Source organism: Tiliqua scincoides, chromosome 1 (assembly GCF_035046505.1).
Source record: "Tiliqua scincoides isolate rTilSci1 chromosome 1, rTilSci1.hap2, whole genome shotgun sequence".
Lineage (NCBI taxonomy): Eukaryota > Metazoa > Chordata > Lepidosauria > Squamata > Scincidae > Tiliqua > Tiliqua scincoides.
Genome location: NC_089821.1, coordinates 112,874,501 through 112,892,919, shown reverse-complemented (window position 1 = coordinate 112,892,919; position 18,419 = coordinate 112,874,501). Strand labels below are relative to the sequence as shown.

The 18,419-nt window shown below is 42.9% G+C and overlaps 1 protein-coding gene and 1 pseudogene across 1 annotated transcript in view; both read right to left on the bottom strand.

Moving 5' to 3' along the window:
- The window catches only part of ZNF804A (zinc finger protein 804A), a 248,561-nt gene that overhangs the window by 217,018 nt on the left and 13,124 nt on the right, over positions 1–18,419 (bottom strand). The gene's annotated exons all lie outside the window — the stretch shown is intronic.
- On the bottom strand, positions 14,470–14,586 carry LOC136638095 (5S ribosomal RNA; annotated as a pseudogene).

Sequence of the window (18,419 nt, the reverse complement as noted above, 5' to 3'; positions counted from 1 at the left end):
AATTTCTTGCACCAGAAGGAATCCTGAACTACTGATGTTGTGCTAACTACCGTAGCAAATGCAACAAGTACACATCTGTGATTACAATTGCCTCCCAATTATCCAATGCTGAAAACATTTGCACTCTCTACAAATATTGATTTATATTCCTATTGAGATTTATTTATTTATGTACGAATCTTTGAATCACCTTTCCAAACGGATATTCAAGGTGAAGTGCTAGAGAGAGAAAATGGCTAAAAAGACGTAAGAGACATAAGTTGTACTCCATGGCAAATCTACTGGGTATAGAAAATTTATTGCAGTTCATTTATATGCCTTTCTTCTTCAGCAGCTGGAGCTTAGCAAAGACTCCCAAATTCTTGGTTCTGAGTACCTCTGGCTCCACCATTCTTGTAACCAAGAGTGCAATTTGACGATTCTTTACTCAGAAAGAAGTCAGGCTGAAGCCATTGGAATGTATGGGCAGGAGGTCTGGTCTAGAGGGTAGAGCCTCAGTTTGCCTGAAGACAACATCCGCAGGTCGCCAGTTCAAGGCCATTGGCACCGTGCGACCTTGAAGCAGCTGACAAGCTGAGCCGAGCTATTCCATCTGCTCTGAGCGTGGGAGGATGGAGGCCAGAATGTGAAACCAGATCAGAGTGAAACATCTGGACTGTTGTGGTTCTTGAAAGATAGAAACCTTCTTTCAATTGTAAAAATCCCTACGGGGATTTAAATAGCCTGCCTATGTAAACCGCCTTGAATAAAGTCTGAGGAGAAATCTGAGGACCAAGAAAGGTGGTATATAAATACCTGTATTATTATTATTATTATTATTATTATTATTATTATTATTATTATTATGTTGATTTATAGTTTTTTATGTATTTGGTATAGTTTTAATATTAGCCACCTGATTTTTTGTTTCCCACAAAGGTAGCCTAAAAAGATAGCAAGTAAGGGCCCAATCCTAATCAACTTTCCAGCATCAATGAAGCTGCAGTGCAGCCCTGAGATAAGGGAACAAATGTTCCCTTACTTTAAGGAGGCCTCCACGACTGCATTCCCCTGCAAGATGCAGTGCATGCCCCATTGGCTCGGCTGCATCAGCGCTGGAGAGTTGGATAGGATAAGTCTCTAAATCATTAAATAATGATTCCCCTGGGGGCTGGGGATAAGAATAGGCCCTCGGTTTGGCTGTACTTGTCGTAAGAGGCGACTAAACAGCCACCAGGTAGATGGGACTCATCAGCCTGGGAAGGCAGCTCATCTGAGAGAAGGAAAACTCTGATCCCAAACCTCCACTGCCTTGTGGCTACATCCAGTTATGGAAAAGGCTTCAGGAGTCAACCTCGAGGCAAAATCCGGAGCCGGAGTCCCTGAGGCAGTTCATGGCTGAACACAGTTACGTTCTGGCAACTCCTGCGACGCCGCTGGAACCAACCGTATTGGCTTCTCCATTGGACCATTTCAGCGACGTGGAGAGGGGGGATTTGCTGCATAGGTAACAGCCTATCCTCCATACCTACTTTACCCAGGCTTCGCGCACTGGAGAGGACACTCTGTTCCAGAACCACCATTCAGAGCAAGGCACCGTGGTCTTCCGAGACTGAAGGATGCCAACATGCATTAAATAAAAGCTATTCCTACAGAAGTGTGCTTGGGACTTCCATCCAAATTATTCCGACCACAGTCATGTGCTGTAATTGTACAATGGTTTTGTGAAATCACTGCAGAGTTCTTCAGCGTATTAGAACTTGGGGCCCTCTAATGAATTCCACTGGCAACAGGTTGACAAACTTAAAGCACTTCTTCAGGCAATGCACCATGATCTTATGGAATTAGATGCCACAAGATTGGAGGTCAGCCAGTAATTTAAGATTTGGTACAGTCATGAAGAGTAGGTCTATCAGAGATGATGGCTAGATGGAACTTCTGTGTTCTAGGCAATATATTATTATTACAAGATATTGGAGACAAATAACAAGGTATATCCACCTCCACCATGTCATAAGAACATAAGAACATAAGAACAGCCCCACTGGATCAGGCCATAGGCCCATCTAGTCCAGCTTCCTGTATCTCACAGCGGCCCACCAAATGCTCCAGGGAGCACACCAGATAACAAGAGACCTCATCCTGGTGCCCTCCCCTACATCTGGCATTCTGACTTAACCCATTCCTAAAATCAGGAGGTTGCACATACACATCATGGCTTGTACCCCATAATGATTTTTTCCTCCAGAAACTCGTCCAATCCCCTTTTAAAGGCGTCTAGGCTAGACGCCAGCACCACATCCTGTGGCAAGGAGTTCCACAGACCGACCACGCGCTGAGTAAAGAAATATTTTCTTTTGTCTGTCCTAACCCACCCAACACTCAATTTTAGTGGATGTCCCCTGGTTCTGGTATTATGTGAGAGTGTAAAGAGCATCTCCCTATCCACTCTGTCCATCCCCTGCATAATTTTGTATGTCTCAATCATGTCCCCCCTCAAGCGTCTCTTTTCTAGGCTGAAGAGGCCCAAACGCCGTAGCCTTTCCTCATAAGGAAGGTGCCCCAGCCCCGTAATCATCTTAGTCGCTCTCTTTTGCACCTTTTCCATTTCCACTATGTCTTTTTTGAGATGCGGCAACCAGAACTGGACACAATACTCCAGGTGTGGCCTTACCATTGATTTGTACAACGGCATTATAATATTAGCCGTTTTGTTCTCAATACCCTTCCTAATGATCCCAAGCATAGAATTGGCCTTCTTCACTGCTGCCGCACATTGGGTCGACACTTTCATTGACCTGTCCACCACCACCCCAAGATCTCTCTCCTGATCTGTCACAGACAGCTCAGAACCCATCAGCCTATATCTAAAGTTTTGATTTTTTGCCCCAATGTGCATGACTTTACACTTACTGACATTGAAGCGCATCTGCCATTTTGCTGCCCATTCTGCCAGTCTGGAGAGATCCTTCTGCAGCTCCTCACAATCACTTCTGGTCTTTACCACTCGGAAAAGTTTGGTGTCGTCTGCAAACTTAGCCACTTCACTGCTCAACCCTGTCTCCAGGTCATTTATGAAGAGGTTGAAAAGCACCGGTCCCAGGACAGATCCTTGGGGCACACCGCTTTTCACCTCTCTCCATTGTGAAAATTGCCCATTGACACCCACTCTCTGCTTCCTGGCCTCCAACCAGTTCTCAATCCACGAGAGGACCTGTCCTCTAATTCCCTGACTGTGGAGTTTTTTCAGTAGCCTTTGGTGAGGGACCGTGTCAAACGCCTTCTGAAAGTCCAGTTATATAATGTCCATGGGTTCTCCCGCATCCACATGCCTGTTGACCTTTTCAAAGAATTCTATAAGGTTTGTGAGGCAAGACTTACCCTTACAGAAGCCATGCTGACTCTCCCTCAGCAAGGCCTGTTCGTCTATGTGTTTTGAGATCCTATCTTTGATGAGGCATTCCACCATCTTACCCGGTATGGATGTTAGGCTGACCGGCCTATAGTTTCCCAGGTCCCCCCTCTTGTAAGCTTTCTTGTAAGTTTCCCGGGTCCCCCCTCTTGTAAGCTGTCTTACTTGTAAGCTTTCTAGATGGAGGGCATCTGACTGGCCACTGTTGGAGACAAAGTGTTGGACTGAATGGACATTTGATCTCTTCCAATAAGGTAAATTTTTACATTCAGTAGTTATAGCTGCCCTTTAGATAAGGAATTGCTGACAAATCCTTCGGAGTCTAGGGCCAAAGATGAAGATCAGGACTTTAACCTCCCTCTAACAACTATCATCCCCTTATTTTAGTGGTTCCCAAACTTTTTCAACTGGTGGCTCCCTTGACCTACTGGTCCATTGACGGTGGTTCCCCATCAGGGCTATGATCTACAATTCCTACAGGGCAGGGGTGTCCAAAGTTTTTTGCAGGAGGACCACAACATCTCTCTGACACTGTGTCAGGGGCCGAGGGGGAAAAATTAATTTACATTAAAAATTTGAATAAATTTACATAAGTTTACATAAACGAATATATTAAAGATGAACTTATATGAATGAATGAAGGTCTTACAATAGCTCAAGGCCTATAAAAGGCCTTGGACAAAGCAAGGCTGGCCTTTCCTTTGCTGCTGCTACTGCATCACAGATGTGAAACAGCAAGCAGTGGAGGGAGCCCTTATCCCACAGCTTATGTGAGAGGTCAAACAGTTGCCCTCATGCTGGGCCTCAACAAATCTCCGGAAGGCCAGAGGCTCATTGGAGACTGGGGGCTCCCTGAGGGCTGCACTGAGAGTCCTCGAGGGCTGCAAGTGGCCCCAGGGCCAGGGTTTGGGAACCCCCGCTATAGGACATCACATTTTTCTCAAGGATTCCTTAGCTCCCCTGACTGGTTTCTGCAGGTTCCCAGGGAGCCAGGGTTCACAGTTTGGGAACCATGGCCTTATTTCAATGTCATTCTACTGAAACTGTAGAATATATGAATTTTCCTTGCCCTGATGTGTCACTTGACTTCCCCTTTCAGGAGGATCTGAGCTTGATCTATAGCCTCGAGTGCAGTGTTTTAAATAGATTCCATCCTGAAGGGCAACACAGTCACTGGGCTGGGGTAAGCATAATGAAGTTTCTATGAGTGATGTGATCTCAGGAGGGAAGATGACACATTTTGCATTGATAGATTTGGAGGTGCTGATGATGCCTGACACTTGGCGGCCCAAGAATGGCACTCCGTTGCTGATTAGTCTTCAAGGCTCTAGGACCCAATACATTTATTTGGATGATTTGCTATTGAGTAGAGCAAATGTTGCTGGAGGTGAAGCTACACTTTGGGAGCGACTGTTGGAGATGACAAAGCACTAGATTCGCTTATCATATCAATTGTACCTCCAAGCAGCCTCGCTGCATGGCTTGCTGCATTTTTCTAATTAGCCTAATCAGCAGCTATTTCATTCTTCTGCTCAGTGTCAATACGGCGTGTCTGAAAGTTCTTCTTAGGCTTATCATTTAAGTGCTTGTTTCCCTCACATCATTTCAGCTTTCCACAAGGCAGGTCACCCTAATTTTGTGTGTGTGTGTATTTGCAAGTTACCATTTCAAGCTAAAAACAACACTGTGTAACACAAAAATTGTCTATGTTGAATTTTTAATGTTTCTTAGGGCACAATCCTAACCAGGCCTACTCAGAAGTATGTCCTATTTTGTTCAATGGGGCTTACTCTCAGGAAAGTGTGGTTAGGATTGCAGCCTTAGACTATTCAGAGGTGATGATTCCAATGGTAATCTTAGCTTTTTGCTCTCATCAAAACTTTTTTCTAGTTATCTTAAATTTTATGTTGGTATCTATCCTATTGTCTAATGCAGGGGTGGCCACATGCCATGTGCCACCTTTTATGTAGGGAGTCTTGAACATGCCACTCCACCATAATGGCACTTTTAACGATTATCATGATAGCTAAATAGAGCCTTCAACTTCAAGGACAGTATATCTCCAAGTGCCAGAAGATACAGAGGAAGTAACACGGGAGTGCTGTTGCCTATTTGGGCTTTCCAAAGACTCCTGGCTGACTGCTGATGAGGCCAGAAAGGTGTCCTGAATGGAATTTTAGTCTGGCCACATGAGTTGCATTCGTTGCCCTTCTGAAAGGCCCAGCCCCGCTCTGCCTGCACACCTTCTCATCCTCAAACATGATTTTACCCAGGATCTCTTTGCAGATGATTTTCCTGAAGATGGTATCCAAACTAGCTGGACCACCTGGGTTTTGCTGATCAAATCAGCCATCTCTGCACTGCCCCACTCAGCCGCCCACTGCCTTCCACAGACTGCCCCAGGCCTTCTTGGGTGAGTGACCCGCCAGTTAGTGGAATGTGGCTCTCTAACATCTGCCCTATTGACTTTTCTGTCCATCCTTCTTTTCCCACCTTTCTCACCATTTTTCCAGCCAGAGCAAATCGAGCAGAGTAGCTGTGGCTGCTCTGAGTGTGCCCACCAAAACGTTAGAAACTTGCAGGTTTGCTGTACACAGCGTAGCAAAGGAATCAAGCAAACTCTAAATTGCTGTAGTGCTTTCTTTGTTGCTATTTAAATGTTTTGTTTTTTTTTTAAATGGCAACATTACATGTGCCGCTCAGAAAGTGTCCTTGTGCCACAAGTGCCACAGGTTGGCCACCCCTGATCTAATGTATTGCAATAAATGTCATATTATACAACTGCATAGCATACATCGTGGCTAAACTAATGATACTAGGCCAAAAATAGTGGCATTTTTGAAATCCTCACACCCAAAGTAAGAAACATCACAATATTCAGGTAAACACAAAATTGTTCAGATTTAGTTACATTGTATAATCATCCTGATGAGCAAGCAACTCCCATTAAAATTACCTATATACACACAATCAACAGATCAACTGGATTGAACTTTGGATAACACACTGTTCTGAGGAGCTCCTTCTCCTAACATTACCTTAGCAGATCATGGTCCACCCCCACCACTCCATAATGATGGAAGATGGAGGCCACATGGGATGGGTCAAATAAGCAACTCTTTCTCACAACAACAACCATCTCAGAAATGCAGGTGTTAGAAGCAACAGTTCACACTTCTAGAAGGGGTCCCTAGAGATCTAGCACATAAGCAGCCCTTCCCACTTTACATGGTTACTCTCCTCAGCAAAATTGTTTCTGAGCCACTTCAAGAGAAAAGCAAACTCTGACAGTAGTCCTAGCGGGGGAATGTTAGGAATGCCAGCTATACTGAACAGTCATATCCCAGTGGTCATGCAATTTGCTCTCCCTTATAGATGCAAAAGCATTTTCATGCTAATTTGTGTTCTTAATTTGTCACATCAGAACCTTTCTGTGCATTGGGGATTGTTGATAAACATCTTTAAGTAGGAAACAACGAGACCTGATGTAATCTATCCATTCCACAAACCTGTCATTAGAATTTATCTCTATTTATTAACGAGGAAGTTAGCTAATCAAGAACCCTGATTGTGACTGGTTCATTTGGATTTTCTTACGTGCTTCTCACGAGGAAGGAAAATATACCATAATCTTGGTAGCTTCCAGCCTGCTAGGCAGAAGAAAACTTGAACAATGTAAGTACTGGGGGAAAAAATTGCCTGTCATTTTGAATAAAATCAATGTTTCCACACCATGCTCCACTTCAAGATCACCAGGGCTGGCCCAAGACACCTGCAGCAACATGTAAATGTTGCCCCCTTGCCCAATGATGTGCCAGCCTCTGCACCTACCACTACCCAATATTCTGACTCAGCACTCTCCTTCCCTTCTTATTTCTCTGTCACTCTCTTTCTTTTCCAATCCAAAGAGTAGGAGCAGTGAAGCCAGGTTGTCGGACAGTGATGTGCACTCCCCATCAATCTGCTGCCTGAGGTGGTTATCTCAGTTGACCTCATGTATGGGCCAGCTCTGGGGGCCACATTCTTTGTATTTCATGGTAGGAAAACCTTTTTATGGGCACAATAACATTGTCGCTGTACATGATCCAGGCAGGAAAAGTTTAGATATTCAAAAATCTGCCTTGGCTACAATTCTATGCCAATTTATGTGAATTCTTAAAACTTACCTATGCAAGCTTCTCTCTCCCCAACCCCCGATTAGTCCTTCTTTTTAAACTTTGAGCAAATCAGCTTGGTGTGACTCCAACATGACTCTGGATGCTTAAACTATTCTTTGGTTAAACCATTCTAATTTGGTTTGCTGTAAAAATGTTCATGTACTGATTACCTATCATGAACATTTAGGTCAGCCAGACCAAAAAGGGGGAAAAAAGTTACCAACCTCAGTAAGTACTTATAAGGGGATCTTTGGCTTTGTTGGGAAGTAAAACTGATAAGAAGTTTATTCCTTGTCAACATTCAGAGGAAAAGGGGGAATGTTCTGTCTCTGCTTATCATTACACTGTTCTTTAACACCTCCTCTGTTCACGCACATCACAAAATGCTCTTTAGTTTTCACCTTTCTTCTCCTCAATGGCATGTCTAGCAATTAGGGGAGAATAAATTTAGAAGCAGCAGACACTAACCAGACACAGTGTTAAGTCGAAAGATCATCCTCTGCATTTTGTTTCTCCCTTTCTTTCTTGCAGTTGAAAGGCAGGCTGTGTGCAGAAGGGGAAGGAGCCTGCACATTATAAAATGGCTAGCAGCTAGAATGATGGACTTTGTGACCTAAGATTAGAAAATAGAAGGTGGGGGGGAGGGAGAGTCAATTCTTTCACAATTATTCAGTGACGTGAATGCACGTCACCTTCTCTAGGGAAAAAGAAAAGTATAGTAAATCTTATTTTTATTAAATAATTACACCATTTAGAAAAATATAGACTTTTTCATGCAAGAAAATATGTTTCAACAACCAGCTAATGAATATGAATATATTCAAATATATGCAGGACACTCCTATAACTGTTTGCTTGGAAGTAAACATGCAATCCTAACCAACTTTCCAGCACCGAGGTAAGGGCAGTGCAGCCCCAAGGTAAGGGAACAAACATTCCCTTAACTTGAGGAGGCCTCCTTTACTGCCACCCAACTGCAGGATGCACCACATGTCCCATTGGCACAGCTGTGGCAGTGTGGGAAATTTGGTTAGGATTTGGGCCTAAGTCTCAGTGTTTTCAGTAGGACTTACAGATATCTGATCTTGTCTGATCTCTGAAGCTAAGCAGGGTCAGGCCTGGTTAGTACTTGGATGGGAGACTGCCTGGGAATACTGGGTGCTGTAGGCTTATACCATAGTCTTTCGAGACTGAAGGTTGCCAACCAGCCACTCCCAAGTGCACAGATTTGCAGCCTCTGCCGTTAAACATAAGGCCCACATGCTGGACTTGGCCTGTGGCCCCATGATAATCGGGCTCTCCCAACACCCCCATTAGCTGTTCTGAGCTGCTGAGCTTTGAAGTAACACATTGGCAGAAGCAGCATTGCTGAAAAGGTGGCACTGGGAGAGATTATTATGCAGGTCACCCTTTTAGCAGCACCACTTCTACTGAGAAGTTGATGTTGAAAGGGCAGCCTGTATGTTAACTGGACTGTTCCAGACTTGCCCTTTCAGCAGTGCTGCTTCTGCTAAGGTGCTGGGTGGGAGAGAAGGAAGGAGGCCTCAGTGGGCAAGGAATGGACAAGGAAAGAGGCAGAACAAGAGAGTGAGAGAGGGAGACACTGCCGAGATACAGGGAGACCCCAATTATCATACAGGATGCCCTTCCAGCAGCGTCACTTCTGCAGAGGTGTCACTTTGCAGAGCACCTCTCAGCTGCGGAGCTGCTAAACGATGCCTTGGCAGAAGCAGCGCTGCTGAAAGGGCAGCCAGTATGATAACTGGGATCTCCCATATCTTGAAGATATGATCAAGATTTGCATATTTTCTCTTCTGTTATTTGCAGCGAATGAGTTCCTAAATGAGGAAAAAAAGGCTTACTTCTGTTCATCACCTGCTTAATGATGTCACTTCCTGCTTAATAACATCATTTCTGGCCCTCAGCAGGCACTGTGATTATTATTCTGCCCACTATATGAAATAAATTGGGCACTCCTGGCATAAGCACAACATATGTGCCTGGCATAAACAGGCACAAGCTTGGACCAGATATTCCTCAGACGATCATAAATTTCAGTTCCTAAATTCCTACAGTCCGATGTATGTTCGGTCAGAAATAAATCCCATGTTTCCAGTGTGCACTTCCAGTGTGTGTGCCACAAAAGTAGATTTGGAAAACAAAACTGTTCTGCCCTGCAGTGAAAAGGGATCAAGCCCACTATGTTTTAGAAACAGAACTTCACATAAATAAGCAGGCTGCAGCTGAAGCAGATTACGCTAGAAAAGAAGATAGTCCCACATGCCTAGACACTGTGGACTTACTATAGAGCAGTATTGCCCAAATGTTTTGAGATTCACAAAGCTGGATACTTTCGCCCAGTTTATATGAATTTGCCATTCATTACAGCTGCTGGGAAATGTAGCTTTTCATTGTCAAAATGCATGACACAATGAGCCCTAATGGGTGTTATGACTGTGGTCTCCAGTGTAAGTGGGTGTTTCGATCATTCCAAAATGCAAGAGATCTCGAAAGCAATCATTACAGTTTGCTGTGCAATTTCACCATAGTATGGTTCGAAATTTCCCAAAGCTTTAGCCTTCATAGAATGGAACTTTTATGTGCATAAACTATAACCACCTATGCCATGGTGAAACCTTCATTGCATTTGCACACTTAAAAGAACAAGGACTTGGGCACATGCACAGCATTGTATAAAAGGAATTGCTAGCTGTTTCTAATACTGAAACCTGGCTCCCTTCAGGACCTGGTCCTGGTTCTTTCAGGCCCAGAGCACTTCCCTTAACAGGTATATGCATCTTCACATGATCTCGTTCCCACTCAGGGTTTCACAGTATATAGGATGAGATTCCAAAGGAAGCTACTGTCAGAAGGGAGCAGAGACACCACCCAGGCAAACAGCATTTTAGATCTGACTGCAACTTGCCCTTTGTAGAAATTGCTGCATTCCTATTTTGGCTTCAGTCCCTCAAAAGAGGGCCCACTTCTCACTGATGATAAAATTTCTGGCTGCCAATGAGGGCTCAGGTGCAAGATTGCTCCTCCATACAGGAAATCCCTCTATGTAGAAAATAACATGTAAGGGAGAAGATGAGGCCATAACTCTCCTCTTTGACATGCTAGCTTTCTATAGGCAGAGAAATTTTTCTATGGTGGTAGAGTCAAAATGGAAGGCCCATCCTGCGCACTGGAGTGCTATAACCTGGATATGGGGTTACCATCTCAACAATGTGAGAGCTGAGCAATTCTAGAATCCTCGGAAGATATAACTGGCCATGACCCTCTTCCCTCTACTTTGGAAAACCCTGATTCTTCACTGTTGAGAGGCCCAAGACCTGTAGAATTGTTTGCCTTGTCGGTATCCCATTCAGCAAGGAAAAACAGTGGCATAATATCAAAGCAAAACAGTTAATGACATACCCCTGCAGGGCTATGAAACATTTGGGTCCTTTTCCCACCACCAGACTTACGTAGGTTTTTGTGCATGACACACTCAGTGCATAAAATTTCTGGATCACACGAGCAATGCAGTGGCTTTTCATAACCAGTTAGTGATTTTGAGAGACTGCTCCTAATCTGTAGTAGTAGCACCCCCCCCCCATCCACCCCCAAGAGCCATCTATATCGACTGTTCCAGGCACCTGCTCTGGGAATAAAACAAGTTCAGAATGTCACATCATGAACATTTCTAAGGCAGAGACACATGGGACTAACTCTATTCCAAAGCTTTTTTTGACAACAGTATTCTAAAAATAGACCCAACTGGGGATAGTTAAAGTTTAACTACTATTTTATATTTTTAAAAAAATAATAAAGTTCCATCCCTTTTTAATGACTGACTGGCTTTCTACAGTTAGTTTAAATGTGTATGTGACAAACGATTAGAGCCAAAGGGCCAAATCCTATCTGATTTTCCAGTGCCAGTGCAGCTATACCCATGGGGCATGCACTGCATCCTGTGGCGGGGAGGCAGTCCCAGAGGCCTCCTTGAGATATCAGAACATTTGTTACCTTACCTTGGGGCTGCATTGCGACTGCACCAGTGCTGGAAAGCTGGATAGGACTGGGCCCAAACTGAATACTGTACAATAATTATATATTGCACAGAGTTAATACTTTATTGAGTTATTTCAAGAACTTCTAGGATCTCACCGATGTGACAATATTACTGTATTGTGAGATCATAAAAAGTTATCAGTTTTAAACCTTGGGCCTTTTGTGATGCAGAGTAGTAGGTTGCAGTACTGCAGCTGAGAACTCTCCCATGACCTGAGTTCGATCCCAGAGGAACCTGGGATCTCCGGTAGACGGCTCGAGGTAGACTCAGCCTTCCATCCTTCCGAGATCGGTAAAATGAATACCCAGTTTGCTGGAGGAAAGGTAACATGACTAGAGAAGGCAATGGCAAATCACCCCGCTTATAGTCTGCTATGAAAACACCACAGTGTCACCACAAGGGTCAGTAACTCTTTCTTTCTTTGATTACCTAAGATAGTGAATACTAAACAACGAAGCTACCTTTCGGAAAAAAAAAAAAGCAGATGTGAACAGAAAGCAAAGGAGCCCCGGGGTAGAAAGCCAAAGCAACTCCATTTTGTTTCAAAGAAACATCTGGCCTGGCCATTCTAAAATACACTCATAATCACTGAGAGATGCACTCATGTGCTTACATATTAGGTTCTGCCAGTAGTCTTGCTGTCTACACGAGAACTGCTGACCACGCACCACATGCATAATTTAGCACCGTACGGGTGCATGCAAGGCAGCATACAACACTGTAAGCGAGTCCTTGATTTCACAGAGATAACTCCAGGCCTTTAACGCTTTCATGTCCACCTAGGGGCATGGCCACAACACAGTCTGAGAGCGCCGGGGAACAATCCTGGGAAGCAAGGCTCAATTTATGGACCCAGTGTTCTGGGTGGCTCACACCATGTTGTCCCTCAAGGGCAACTAGCTAATCTCAGACTGCCCCAAAGGAGGGTATAGTGGGGGTTGAAACACTGGGATTGGACTGAGGCAATTGGCAGAATTAATGCCGAGTGCCAGCCAAGTCCCACCCCCAAATGACAGAGCACCAATTAGGTGCTCATATTTTTGTGCCTCTGCTCACGTGCAAGGGAGAGCTGGACAAGACTGAACAACACACGACAAATACACACTACTGCAATTCTTTTCTCTCTTTCCTGGTCCTTTGCTATCAATGTGCATATCCCCCCTCAGTCCACCTTTTAAAAGTTCCCATGCCAAATCTCCAAACTGCTTTTTAGGATCAGGTAGGGACACTCTGAATATCAGTCACTTTCTACTTCTGAAATCCAAAATTTCTGTTGCAGGTTAAGTATTTCAAGCAGGCAGTGGAATTATGGGTTTTTTTCCCCCAGTAATCAGCTTAATTGTGCAAGTGATGCTCAGCTATGATTTTAGAAAAATTGTTCTTTCGAATGATGCACATAGACAATAGTGCTGCTATGACATGCATCGTCAGCAATGATGATATTGTGTTTTTGAGTGGGGAACAATATATTGCAACACTGATTTGCAAAAGTTTAATACTTTTATTAAACATTTTTTTTAATTGAAAAGCATACTGGCTTTTCCCTAGGGCCCTAGACACCTCTGCACAAGAAGATGGACATGTTCACAAGGCTACATACAAAGACTTTGTACATTTCAAAAGTCAGAATAGTTTGAGGAAGAGGTGTTTGTGTGTGCACAGAGAGAAAGAGAACTTCTAAAAACACATCCTGGAGAAGAAGAAAAAATCAAGTGTGCATTTGGAATGTGTTTGTCCTTTCTCAGTTCCAGTCACAGTCCAGCTTGCCATATCCTTTCTTTTTCTTTCTTTTTTTTTTCTTTTTTCCTCTCCAAAATACCCATAGTCAAGATTCTATTTAGATCAATAACTCAGTTCATTATTAACAACACCATTCATGGTTTGTTTTAAGTACCTAGATTTGAGCATTTTACATAAATTCTTAGTTGTACGTTAGGAATACCTTCCTGAAATCACAACATATTCCCAAATTATGAGTAAGTTAAAAGACCATTATCATCAATCTACAAATCTCTTATGAAAATTGGCTTTAAAAGCATCTAATAATATTTGCACTGCTTCATGGCTAATATTTGTAATTTTAGTGTTTTCAGTATTTATACAAATATATTTCCACATCTAACGCCATGTGGATGATGGTCGAGGAACACAGACAAAATGCAACATGCAGAATTGGGCTGACAACAGACAGCCTGAAAACGGCAGATGGCATTTTCAGAAGGCATGTGTAGTTCTCAACCTGATGGAATGTTAATAACAAAAAAAAAACAAAAACAAAAAGCTAGATTATCTTGGAAGGTTACAATTGTTTTTCTAGAGACCAGCATACACATATATTCAAAATTATCAGTAACATTCCAATATCATGAAATAAATCAGTCAGGAATTTTAAACAAAGGCAGTAACTATAGTGTGTACTTAAAACATCTCTCCGGGTATGCGTGTCCAAGTGAATCAAAGCTCAGCAATGGAACCAAAGGGGTTTTTTTGTTACGGTCATGAGACTTGAAGAGCGTCAAAATGTCAGAGCATGCTTTGTGATGGCATAAGGCGGTTAATGAGGGCTGCATTCTTTTTCAGCCAGCATTAGAGCCCAGTCGGATTGGGCTATGAATTCCAAATCAGTTCTTCCCTTATTCAATTCTCACTCTGTCATGAGCTCACTAGGTGAGTTGGCCTTAGGCAAGCCACGCCCTCTCAGCCCCAACTGAAAGATGGGGATAACAGGAATAAATACTCTACAGCAGAGCTTCTCAAACTGTGGGTCAGGAACCACTAGGCAGGTCACAAGCCAATTTCAGGTGGGTCGCGTAGCACCTAGCTCAAATGGTTGGCAACCTTCAGTCTGGAAAGACTATGGTATAAGCCTACAGCACCCAGTATTCCCAGGCGGTCTCCCATCCAAGTACTAACCAGGCCTGACCCTGCTTAGCTTCCGAGATCAGACGAGATCGGGCATGTGCAGGGTAACAGTTGCTGCCACTGAAAATACAGTGTACAGAGCTGCTGGGCAGGGTGGGCTCCGGGTGGGAGAGAGGCATTGTGCTTTGCCCTAGTGGGAAGATGGGATGCTGAGAGAGGGGAGGGCTGTACGGTTGGAGAAAGATCCAATTCTGCCTTCTGTGTTGACTTCCAACTTGGAATGATTGAATTCTGAGCCATGCCAAATACCAGTACAAGCACACTGTGTAATGGGACCTTTGGCTGATCATGGCTTGGGTTTGAAGTCTAAATTGATGATGTAACTTCCTGCCATGGCATCATTTCCAGGTTAATGACATCACTTCTAGTGGGTCCTGAGAGACTGTCATACTAAAATGTGGGTCCCAGTGCTAAATCCCAGTTCCAGGTCCCCTGAGGGGGGACATGATTGAGACATACAAAATTATGCATGAGATGGACAGAGTGGATAGAGAGATGCTCTTTACACTCTCACATAACACCAGAACCAGGGGACATCCACTAAAATTGAGTGCTGGGAGAGTTAGAACAGACAAAAGAAAATATTTCTTTACTCAGCGTGTGGTTGGTCTGTGGAACTCCTTGCCACAGGATGTGGTGATGGCGTCTGGCCTGGAAGCCTTTAAAAGGGATTGGACAAGTTTCTGGAGGAAAAATCCATTACGGGTTACAGGTCATGATGTGTATGTGCAACCTCCTGATTTTAGAAATGGGCTATGTCAGATGCAAGGGAGGGCACCAGGATGCAGGTCTCTTGTTATCTGGTGTGCTCCTGGGGCATTTGGTGGGCCACTGTGAGATACAGGAAGCTGGACTAGATGGGCCTATGGCCTGATCCAGAGGGGCTGTTCTTATGTTCTTATGTAAAGGGTTTGAGAATCACTGCTCTACAGGATTGTTGAAAGGAAGGACTACCTCAAAATAACATGGGACATGCTTCAAACACTCAAAAACACTATACAGCTGCTAAGCAGTACTCTTGTTAAATCCCTAGTTCTTAAACTGCTATACTTATTGAAGTTAGCAGAGCTGAATATAAATGGACAGGCCTTCTTCTGCCACCGCTGCACACCAAAGGATCATTTTTAAAGGTCAGTTCACCTGCTGAAGTGCTGGAGAGTCACGTACGCAGTGACAGTAAATCCCTTCAAACACTGGTAGCAATCTGAAGGATATTGCTGTGAATGCTCTACAAATCAAACTGCCCAGAACTCCTAACTACTGATTTATTTCACCAGGCAGGTACCCCTTCATATATATGTTGACAACCCTTCCTGTGATTAAAAACCTGGTGAGAAATTCTCCATGATTCAGGATTATAAATTTGAGTTGTTTTGCAGCCCAGTCCTATCTGGGCAAACCCAGAGCATGCAGTGGTGCGGGAACAGTCTTCTCTGCATGCTTTGAGCTGGCCAGGTGCCTGACAGAGTGGAGAGTTCACCACTACTTTGCTTCTAGTGACCCTACTTGGATCTATGTGAGCTTTTTGTCTGGTTTAAATCCAAGTGGGTCCCAGGGGTGTATGTTAAGCCTGGGCCAGGAGCACAGGATATCAGTGCTACCACTGATATTTGCCCCCAGGCTGCCCTCGACATGCCCATGTCCAGACACCAGATCCTTACTCCAATCTTCACCGGGAATGCCCCTCTGTGCAGTCTTATCTGCTCTGGTGGGGGCTCTGGAGGTTGTTGGCACACAACTGGGGTTGTCCACTCTTTGTGCTGGTGGCCCCAGTCAGTGCGCTATCACTGCGGCTGCTACACCAGTGGCCCAAGCCTTGTGCTGACAGAGCACAGGTTCTGTTAGTGCAAGGCCCAGGTAAGATTGAGCCACCAGTTCAAGCTGTTCTATACATAAATTAAATTGGTTCCTAAGGAATAATATGTGAAAGTTTGGCATGACTGAAAATCCCTGCCTTTCCCCTTTTCACTTGATCAGATGTCTCTTATTTCTAAAAAGGACAGCCCCTTCTTTGAAAACATTACAGTCCATGCAATGCTTCAGTCATAAATTCCTTAAGCAACCCTTTTTAGGAGGGCTGTTGCAACAAAACTCTTCATCCTCTTTTCTTTCTCATGGTCAGGATGCAACAGTCTCCCTTCTGCCTGGGCATTTCTTTATACCAATTTGATAACGTTGTTGCACGAACGTTGTTGCATGTTTCCTCTACAACAAGACTGGCAAGCAATAAGGAAATAATTTTTTAATACATCTCTCTCTTTTTTCATTTTTGTGACCTAATCTCACCTGAAGTCAGACCCTGCTTCTATGGGAATCAAGACAAAAGCTCTCTGCACCAACTAAAGAAGGTTTCCCAATTGTTTAGCCTTGCAAGGAAGCCTGACTTGAAAACTCAAGTCTAATCTGGAAGTGGGTATAGATATCAGAGCATCACCTGACTCACTTGGGTCAATAGATATAACAAGACTTCTTTAGCATTGATTGGACACCCTAGGGTGGACACCCTCACCCTTGGCCAAATGTCAGTAGCACTGAGATAATCTGATTGACAAAGATCAATGTCTTTGATGGATAAATACAGGAATGTCTAAATGAAGATTCTTTAAACTGGAGGGACATGATCTTGAATGGGGATGGCATGCATTTGTTTGGTATGGAAAAGCAAACGAATATAAGTGATTCAATAATCATATATTAAGGAAATCTTTATTATGGATCTGGGCTAATATACAAAGACAGATGTATACCAAAATCCCCTGATGGGTGATGCTGCTAGAAACATGTACTTGGCCGAATTTATTAGAAACAACAAAAATGCTTAGATATTAAAGTATATTGAAGAAAAATGGGCAATTAAAGACAAAAGAAGAACTGTTAAGACAGGCTGTGGAGATGGATTGCTTGCAACTTGATTCAAAATTTGGGAAAGATAAACAAGAAGGATTCTATTCAGAACAGATGCCATTTGACAGAATACTCTTAGAAACAAAAGAAAAATATATCAAAATAATGTATATGTTCCTATTGGAATTTGAGATGCTTGAAGAAACAATAAAAGAATGTATGATAAAATGGGTGCAAAATATAGACCATAACATTACATTAGAACAATGGGAACAGATTTGGAAATATAATATAAAATTTACTACTACTACCACTACCACTACTACTATTACTACTACTCCTCCTCCTAATAATAATAATAATAATAATAATAATAACTTTATTTTTACCCCGCTCCCCGAAGGGACTCAAGGCGGCTTACAACAGGTTAAAACAGATTAAAAACATAATTTAAAAAGAGATAAAAGCATATTAACACATATTATAAAAAACAGTAGTTAGATAAAAAGTAGTCAGGTAAAAAGAGCATAGAGCAGCAAATCATAAAAGAATCAGGCCTGTAAAAAATATTAAAAGATGTTGTAAAGATGTTTAAAAGGCTGAGAACTCAGAAGTCTTGTTTAAACAGAAGCATCTTCTGAGCAACAAATTTTAAAGAAAATGCATATAAAATGTTTTATAGATGGTACATGACACTAGTAAAACTAGCAAAAATGAATCAGAACATATCAAAAAATTATTGGAAGTATAAATGTGAAGAAGGGACATTTTATCATATGTGGTGGACATGTAAAAAAAATGCCAGTATATTGGAAAACAGTAAGGAATCTAATACAAGAGATTGTTGGATTTACGAGACTGCTGAAACCAGAGTTATTTTTGCTTAATATTACCTTAGATATTATAGAGAAAGGAAATGATGTGTACTTAGTTATTATGATATTAACTGCTGTAAGAATTTTATATGCTAGATACTGGAAAGATATTAAAATTCCAACAAAAGATGAATTAATAGAGAAAATAATGAATGTGGCGGAAATTGACCGAT